The sequence below is a fragment of the Aedes albopictus genome, chromosome 2 (genome assembly GCF_035046485.1).
Source record: "Aedes albopictus strain Foshan chromosome 2, AalbF5, whole genome shotgun sequence".
NCBI classification, from domain to species: Eukaryota; Metazoa; Arthropoda; class Insecta; order Diptera; family Culicidae; genus Aedes; species Aedes albopictus.
In genome coordinates this window covers 442,011,179-442,020,407 of record NC_085137.1, presented here as the reverse complement: position 1 = coordinate 442,020,407, position 9,229 = coordinate 442,011,179, and the positions used below count along the sequence as shown (strand labels likewise).

At 37.8% G+C, this 9,229-nt stretch overlaps 1 protein-coding gene across 3 annotated transcripts in view; it reads right to left on the bottom strand.

Moving 5' to 3' along the window:
- LOC109420166 (uncharacterized) overlaps nucleotides 1-9,229 on the bottom strand; it is a 422,805-nt gene that overhangs the window by 274,374 nt on the left and 139,202 nt on the right. The window lies entirely within an intron of this gene.

Here is a 9,229-nt window from a genome sequence, read left to right as displayed (position 1 = left end):
ACTAAAACTTGAACTTAAACTAATGAAACATTAAATAAATTACAGCTTTGAGCTGCGTCTGTAAAGAACTGCTAAAGGAAGTGTTTTACCTGCCCTGAAACCCTCCGATCCACAACAGAGGATTTCTTTGAGGAATTTCGCAACAAATTCGAAGACAGTGCAATGAAGATTTTCTTGAGAATTCTTTAAATTTCTTAAGGAAGAATTTCTGATGATATCCTCAGAAGATTTTGTGAAACATTCTAGGAGAAATTACGTCAGGAAATCCAGGAAGAATTTCTGAAGGAAAAGGGGGCACTTTTTTGTGGAATCTATAAAAAAATTATAAAGAAATCCCTGAAAAGATTTCTGAAATATTTTGAAGAAATATTTCTAAAAGGGTTTCTGAAAGAATTTGTAAGAGAATCACTATAAATTTTGTTTAAAGTTTTATGTGGAAGATTTTCCAAAAGAACCCCTGGAGAGATTTCTTGGGTAATTCCTAGAGGATTATCTAAGATAAGGAATCTATGGAAGATTTTTTTAAAGCATCGAAATGTCTGAAAAATTCTTTAATGAATTTCTAAAGAAATCTCAACAATTATAAGAAGTATAAGAATGAATCTCTGAACGATTTATTTTATTGAAAAAATCGCTGGATTATTTTCTGAAAAATTCTATAGACAATTTTCTAATGAGAAACTTCTGGAGAAATCTTTAGACCAATTTTTGAAGGATTCTGTGGAAAACTTCCTGGAAGCCTTTCTGATGAATGCATTGTAGGATTTTCGAAAGACAATATTCAAAGAATCACTGAAAAAATCTATAGGAGGTTTTCTGAAGGAATCCTTCAAGATATCTCAAGTACAATTTCTAGAAGAATTTCTGAAGGAATCTTTGGAGAAATATTGGATGAAAATATATGGAGGGCTTTCTAAAGTAAATAATGCAATATTTTCTTAAAGAATTCTTTGCGACATTTCGAAAAGAATCACAAGTGTAATTTCTAAAGAAACCTAAAAATAAAAGACTAGAGCATATCTTGAAGAAAATTTCGAAATAAATTTTTGTAAGATTGTTTGAAAGAATCAGAGAATTTCTAGAGAAATCCTTGAGAAAGTTTCAAAGAAATTCCTGAAAAATATTTAAAAAAATTTTTGATAGATTTTCTGATGGAAAGCCTGAAAGAATCTTTGAATGTTTTCTAAAGGAATGCCTGAAAAAAACTTTCTTTTGAAGAATTTTCAAAAAAATCTGTGGAAGAACTTCAGAAAAAAAAAATCTAGAGGGACTTCAGAAGCAACATGCAACATTTTGTAATATATTTTCTTGTGGCGTTCCTGGAGGAATCTGTAGTGAAATTTCCTTTCCTTGAAGAAAGTGTCCGAATAAATCTTTGGAAAAAAAAAAGGAAATATCTTACATGCGATTAACATGCGATGGTAAAAAGTTGTTTTATTTGGAATGGAAAAATAAGAATTTTTTTCTTATTGATCCCTAATATAACAAAGGTGGGATTTCGGATGAGCTATCCAGTTCATTTGAATCTCGACGGGGACTACGACAAGGTGATGGACTTTCCTGCCTACTATTCAACATCGCCCTGGAAGGTGTTATGCGACGAGCCGGGCTCAACAGCCGAGGTACGATCTTCACGAAATCCAGCCAATTTGTCTGTTTTGCGGATGACATGGATATTATAGCCAGAACATTTGGAACGGTGGCAGAACAGTACACCCGCCTGAAACGTGAAGCAGCAAAGGTCGGACTGGTGGTGAATGCGGCTAAGACAAAGTACATGCTGGTAGGTGGGACTGAGCGAGACAGGACAAGCCTTGGCAGCAATGTTACGATAGACGGGGATACTTTCGAGGTGGAAGAAGAATTCGTCTACCTCGGTTCCTTGCTAACGGCTGACAATAACGTGAGCCGTGAAATACGAAGGCGCATCACACTAGTTTACAGCATTTTTGAACTCGGTAAGCTGATGATCATTTTTGGTGTAGAATCATGCCCTGAGTTCGAAAACGCGAAGGAAAAAAATTACAGTAGAGCGGAATTTTTTTCGACTTTCCATACAAGGTTGGTGATTTGGAATCGATTTTTGTTCTATTTTTAAGCAACGTCGCTCACTTTACACATCTCATTCTCCGTAATCAATGCTCCGATTGAGCTGATTTTTTTACTGTAACTTGCCTACATATGATATGTTAAATAAACGTTGAGAAAGAATTTTTAGATTGTTTCTTTCTTATTGAAAAAAATACATTTCTTCATATATTTTTTGAAATTTGGCTAAAATTTAAGAAGATCGTCCCTAAAACTCGCCAATATCTTGAATTTCATCAATCTGACGCAAAACCTGCATTCAGATGATCAAATGGTATTGCATTCAGCTTTTAATTTATGAAAAAAGATTTGAAAATGGTTGAACAAAACGCAAGATATTTGAATTTTAGTAAATTCCATATTTTTAAAAGTTGTAAAACTCGATATTGACCTAAAACTCAAAAACTGCTCTACTTTAAATTTTTTAAAGCACGGTTTCGAAATCAGCCCTAAATTGTGCTTTAAAAATTTTGGTCGTTGACAGAAGTTCACGACTTTCATTTTATTTTGTAAACTAGTGTCATCAGTGGAAGTCGTGCCTACTATGGGCTCCAGAAGAAACTGCGGTCAAAAAAGATTCACCCCCGCACCAAATGTACCATGTACAAGACGTTAATAAGACCGGTGGTTCTCTACGGACACGAGACATGGACGATGCTCGAGGAGGACCTGCAAGCACTCGGAGTTTTCGAGCGACGGGTGCTAAGAACGATCTTCGGCGGTGTGCAGGAGAACGGTGTGTGGCGGAGAAGGATGAACCACGAGCTCGCTGCACTTTACGGCGAACCCAGTATCCAGAAAGTGGCCAAAGCTGGAAGGATACGGTGGGCAGGGCATGTTGCAAGAATTCCGGACAACAACCCTGCAAAGTTGGTGTTTGCTAACCATCCGGTTGGTACAAGAAGGCGTGGAGCGCAGAGAGCACGATGGGCGGACCAGGTGGAGCGTGATCTGGCGAGTGTTGGGCGTGCCGACGTTGGAGAGCTGCAGCTGCAAATCGAGTATTATGGCGGCAAATTGTTGATTCAGTATTATCATGAATTTGATGTGAACTAAATAATTGAATGAAAAATGAAATAACAAAGGTGATGTTTCCAAAGTATCTTGTAAAGGGTTTACTTTTAGTATAGTTTCTTAAAAGTAGGAAGAATAATTTTCAACAATTAACGCTTTGGATGATTTGTCGATCAATTATGTGTAAGGATCAAAGGACAATGCTTTCGACGAGACTCTTGGAGAAGCCTTACAATGACATTTTTGGTGAATTCTTGGAAACCTTAAGTATAGGAAAATATTTCATACTTTTGAATTAAAACCCCAGAATGATTCCTACAAGAACCCGTTTATAAAACCATGCCCACTAATTTGATGGCATCTCAAACCAAATTGTGGAAAAATTGTATGACTTGGTAGTATTTCACCACCAGGCGTTCTTTATTTATCGATGAAAGTACAAAACAATATTTTATTGAAGGGCTAGGGCTCGTTATGGTTTAATTAGGATGAGATCTGATAGAAATTTAGTAATTTTGTGTGAATATCGGTTGCAACATGCTGAAGACGTTTTCTGTGTTCGTAGGGCCATTTGACCCTGAATTCCCCTATTTCAAATCACACACAACTGCAACCAGCGTCGTTTGATCATCTGACTGAACACCGGCAACAGATGGTTGTCCCCGTCGAATCGCGTCTCTGCGTCTTTGCGTCTTCATGGGCGGGATTTAGCTGCGTTGCGTTCACAAATTGCTTGCAATTCATAAAGGAAGACTGCTGGCTGCTCAGTTCGGAAATATGAATCGAACCACAGCAGCAGCAGATCGAAGCGGAATCGAAGCGCATTCTTACGGAAGACGGAGCTCCACTAGTCACTCAATGATTGGCATTTTGCATAATGACGGTTGGGATTCGGGGATTTCATATTTCAATTCCAGTCGGATTGCCTCTTTGGTATGAAGTCAAGCGAGACCGGGAACGGTGATTGCGGCGGATTGTTGTGAATGGTTGATTTTTCGGAATGATGGGTTTGTTCTCCAATCACGCGTTGGGAATCGTTTAGTTAGAATGACGTATATTGTGGAAGGATTGACATTTTTATTCTTTATTTTAGACGTATGCCGGATAGAATGGAGATTGGAAACGAGTCAGTCGATGACAGTATCTTATGTTATGAATAAGTTAACTGTTAAATCTACCATAAATTTAAAAGCATGTTTTGGTTTTACAACGAAGATGTCTATTATTCATTTACCAAAAGTCTTATACCCTCGAGTCCATTACATCTTGTTACAGCCATTTTGTCGCAATACTTGGTGGGTTTGTAGTGCACCGTATGAAGCCGGGCACAAACTTCAAACTTTAAAACATGGCTATGATGTCGAGAAAATGAATTTTCTTTACATTTGAAATTGGACTCATAAACAGCGGGAATATATAAACTTTGCAACAGCATTTGCGCCATCTAGTGACCAAGTCTAAAGTGGTTGGATATAGGATAAGATATTTCTTCAAGACTCTTAGTCCAACAGAGATCTACCATGCGTCTCCATAAAGACGTTTGCTGCCCACAGACGATTGTTGAGAAACCAAACAACAAAAATACTTTTCTGTAGAACGAAAACAATTTAGAATTTATCCTCCTAAAAAATAGTTACTACTCGAAACTTTCCTCGCACATCACACTACCTATATGGTTGCTATGTAACAAAAAACACAAATCACCAAAAAAATAAAGCAATTTGCGTTCTCACTATCTAGAATCTAGATGTTTGAAAAAGTTAAAGAACTCATGCCAAACTATGTGCCCAACTATAAATAAACTGTAACGCGGTAAACGGTTGGTGTCACTAGCATTTCCAGCGCCAGTCCTCGTCACCTCGCGCCTCTAGCCAACGAATGGCGTGTAAATCATAAATTATTCATGCTGCAGTGGGTTTGTTCCGGCACGTTTTTCTGCGGTTTTCCAGCAAAAGGATTTATTTACAAACTAATGGTGGTGGAGGTATTGGGGGATTGTAATGTGAGGAACGGGATCAGAATCTGGCACGATTTCGGAACTAGTGAAAAATGAATTGTGTGTGTACTGTGCACGCAAATCGGCAGATTGGTTGGATCAGACCGCAAAATAAAGAAACGGACGTGTTGTTGTTGAAATTTGAATTCCATTGGTCCAGATTTAATCCCGATATTGATGGCTTGGATTTGTGATTGCCGATTTAAAAAAAACTGGGATTTGATAGGTGTTTGCTTTGCTGTCAATTCGTGACAAACTCATCGTTTCTCAGAAGGGCCGTCAATGTGTACCTACAATCTGTTTCCACCTTCATGACGATGATCCCGCTTGTTAGCGTAATTACCATTAATTCTTGGAAAATCTCATTACGATATAGTTAGTTAGCTTTTCGCTTGACGTCGCCTGGGGAAGTACTGCGAAGTAAAAGGGAATTAACTTAATTGAAAACGTTTAAACCACGCTCATCACTGCTGTGATAAAAGTTAAAGGGCGGATTATCTCAAAATGACCGGACAAGAAAAACTGCATGGTCATTATCTAACTCTTCATCCATTTTATTCACGAGATTAATATCGAGTTTGCGTTTTACATACAAATTTGTTGCTAAGATCATAAACCAGCGGTCATCCAGAAGATCCAGAGATCTGTTTCGTCGCTAGTGTAACTAACCTCCAGCCGGACACCAAAGAAGTCAAAAGAGTGAGCCTGCCATTCTACCCGAAAATAACGAACCCCATAAAAACCACACTTCACCGACAAGGGTTACACGTTGTCCACAAAAGTGAGAACACTCTGCGTGACCTGCTTTGAAACCTCAAAGACAAGGTTCCACCTGACGAGCAGTCTGGCATATACCAGATTCCCTGCAAAGACTGTCCGGCGGTTTAGATTGAACAAACCCGCCGGAAAGTCAAAGTCCGCATAAGGGAACATAAGAACGCCGTGGTGTCTAAGAAGAGCAACGAATCGAACGTGGCGGCTCATACGGTGGAAACCGATCACGAAATAGATTGGGGAAGTGCGAAGCTCGTGAAAACTGTGAGGAAAGCTTCCCACTTAAACGCATGGGAGTCAATGTTTATCAGCAATACCCAAAAACCGCTGATGAATGAAGACGATCCTCCCATCATGTCGAGTCTATTCGATCTCGTCGACACGAACCACCACCAGCAGCAGTAGTAGCATTCTCTCTCTCCCAACTTGGAACAACGCAATCAGTCAGACATTGTCCCGTAGATGGGCTGCATCGAGCCCGAAACCGGTCGGCATTAAGGTAATTTTTTAATTATTTTGACGATTGTAAGAACCATAAGTGTCGTGTCTTATCTGGCGTCGCGTTTCGTGATTGTCGTGTTTGTTTTTACGTTTGCACTAAGTACACAAATTGAAAGTTCACACAAGTACCTTACCATAAATTTTCTTGTAAGTGATTAGCTATAGGTAAAGCCTGTATCCGCAATAATCAGGACACAGAAATGCAGCTGTTACTCTGCAATAGATACATTCAAATTGTTCAAATTTTGCCTAATAACATCTTAAGATGTGCTCATTTCACCTACGAAATTTCATGTGAATCGGTGCATTGCTTTTTGTTGTAGCAATGAAACAGTTGAACGCGCGCAATTGAATTTTGTACAGCCCCTAGTTTTGCTTGTCAGCGCTGTAACTTTTAAATTTGGCAAAGGAAATGGCTAGAATTTTGAACACAATCCTCTCAATCTGCATTTGTTGCATAGGCAAAACTTCAAAAAAAAAATTGATGCACTATAAACAATTTTATAGTCAAAACTTGGATTGGGACTGAACGTGATTTTAGCCCCTTAGACAGCAATTATTCAGCACCCTTTATTGTTCCGATTGTACTATTGAAAGTACTATACCAATAATCATCAAATTTTGCAGGCATAATAAACACATATTCAACTACCTTCTGTGAAAATTTCATGAAAATTGGCAGAGAAATTCAAAAGTAATGAATAAACAAACATCGTACATGAAAAACACGAAAAATTTTCACTGACACTCACCCCTATCAACACCAGTAGCTGTCAAACCAATTAATCAAAGTTGATGAAATTTTGCAAGAAAGTGTCTCTGTAGGTATCATAACTACTAACGTAATTTCATATTTATAATCACAGAGCTTTGAACTGTAGCGTAAAAGAACTATCTATTATGCGAATGAAAATTGGTCATAATTGTACAAAATGCTTACAACCACATCTGTTTGTTTTCCATCCATAGTTAAAAGTAATGCATCGATTTTTATGAAATTTGGCACAAAATAATAAACATACAATAAAGATTTCGCAGTCAATTTTTCGGCCAATTTTAAAGATTCATTACAGAGCTACATACGTACTTCTGTGTTCCGATTATTGCGGATACAGGCTTTCTTAGCTGGTTGATGCTACGAAAAAAACATACTGTCAATTCACTTTTTATTTATTTATTTTTTACTTTATCTAAATATTAAGAATGGGGGTGAGTTTGGGTCAAGCAAGAAATCGAGTGCACATAGCCATTAGCGTGGTTCAAAAAATCGTTTTGCTCCACACCACTTATTCGATTCGTAACCAGGTTCTATGCCTTCTCTCAAAATTTGAGCTGATTTGGTTGAAAATTGAGACTGCACAAGCCCTTCAAAGTTTGTATGGTAATTACTATGGGAAAACGATGTTTTTCATTCAATCGATCGTATCATTTCCCCAAGTGCTACAGGGTTAGCTGACCGTTGATACTCCTAGGCCACACTATCAGCTACAACTTTGCCAAAGACTGCATTCAAATCGCACGCCTCATTAATTACGTTTCAAATCTAAGGTTTCACAAGGCGGGTATGTCATCAGTAATTTTGGGACGATGTGGGGTTATTTATCGCGAACAAATTGTCGTGGTAACAGTCAAAAAAATTCACAAATAAACTAATGTATTCGTGAAATGCCGAATAAAGATTCCTCTATTTTTCTGAAGACTGGAAATTCCTTCACAGTTTGAAGAATATTTGTATAAGATATTTTTTAACTGTATTTACGAGATGTTTAACCCTATGCAAGCTCATCTCGGGACCCAAGCTGTTCTTCCCTTCCGAAGGAAGAACTCACATTTTGCGAGTTTGTCGGGAGTGAGAGTCGATCCCAGGTCCTCGGCGTGATAATCAAAAAAGTTATCATTAGTTAAATCTTTAAAATGTTACTTCAAAAGTTTCTTAAAGTTTCAGGAGTTCTAGGAAAATTTCACCAGGAGATGCTCGAAAGTTCCACAAGAAGTTGCTAAGGAATTCATCAATTCTTTCCCTAGGAATATCTCCAGGAGTTCCTCGGAAATTCATCTAGAAGTTCATCGGAGATGTCTCCAGAAGTGTTTTGGGAATTCATCCAGAAGTTACATGGAAATCCTCAAGAAGTTTCTCTGACATTTCTCCAGGAATTCCTCGGGAGTTTGTCCAGGAGTTCCTCGGAGATTCCCTCAGAAATTCCTTGGAAATTCCTCCAGGAGCTCATCGGAAAATCGTACAGGAGTTTTTTGGGATTTTTTCCGGGAGTTGGTCGAGAATTCTTGCTCAAGGATGGAAATCTAGTGATCATGATAAGATCCAGAATGTGTCGCGGTTGAAGCGCATCGCGCGATCATAGCAACAAAGATAGAACGTTGTCGTCAAGCATTATAACAAACCACGCTCCGCAAAAATTGAATCGCTCGGCATGTGCGGCCATGATGCGATCGTTATCTTGAAATCGAAATGATAAATATAGACTGTTTCAGAAATTATAAATACACTTTGTTTATCAAATAAAATGAACTGTTCTAATGATTTTTACCAACTTCTTTCAGAATATAGCATATTGTACTCCATATTTTTGTATTTTCTTTCAATTGTCTTGAAGAACGGTCGAGTTCTCAAACAATTAACTTCATTCTCCAAATTTAAATTTGCACAAAGGTGTTTTTTAATGATTTCAAGATTATTTATCACTAAATATCAAAAATTATCTAAATTTTTATCACATTCGCTTTCTTGACAAGTTATCTAAGGAATACCTTGATCAAAATCTTTGAAAAATCTAAAAGGGATTTCCACAAAATTTTTTCTGAGATCATGTTTCTTATTTTTTAAGGTTTTCTACGGAA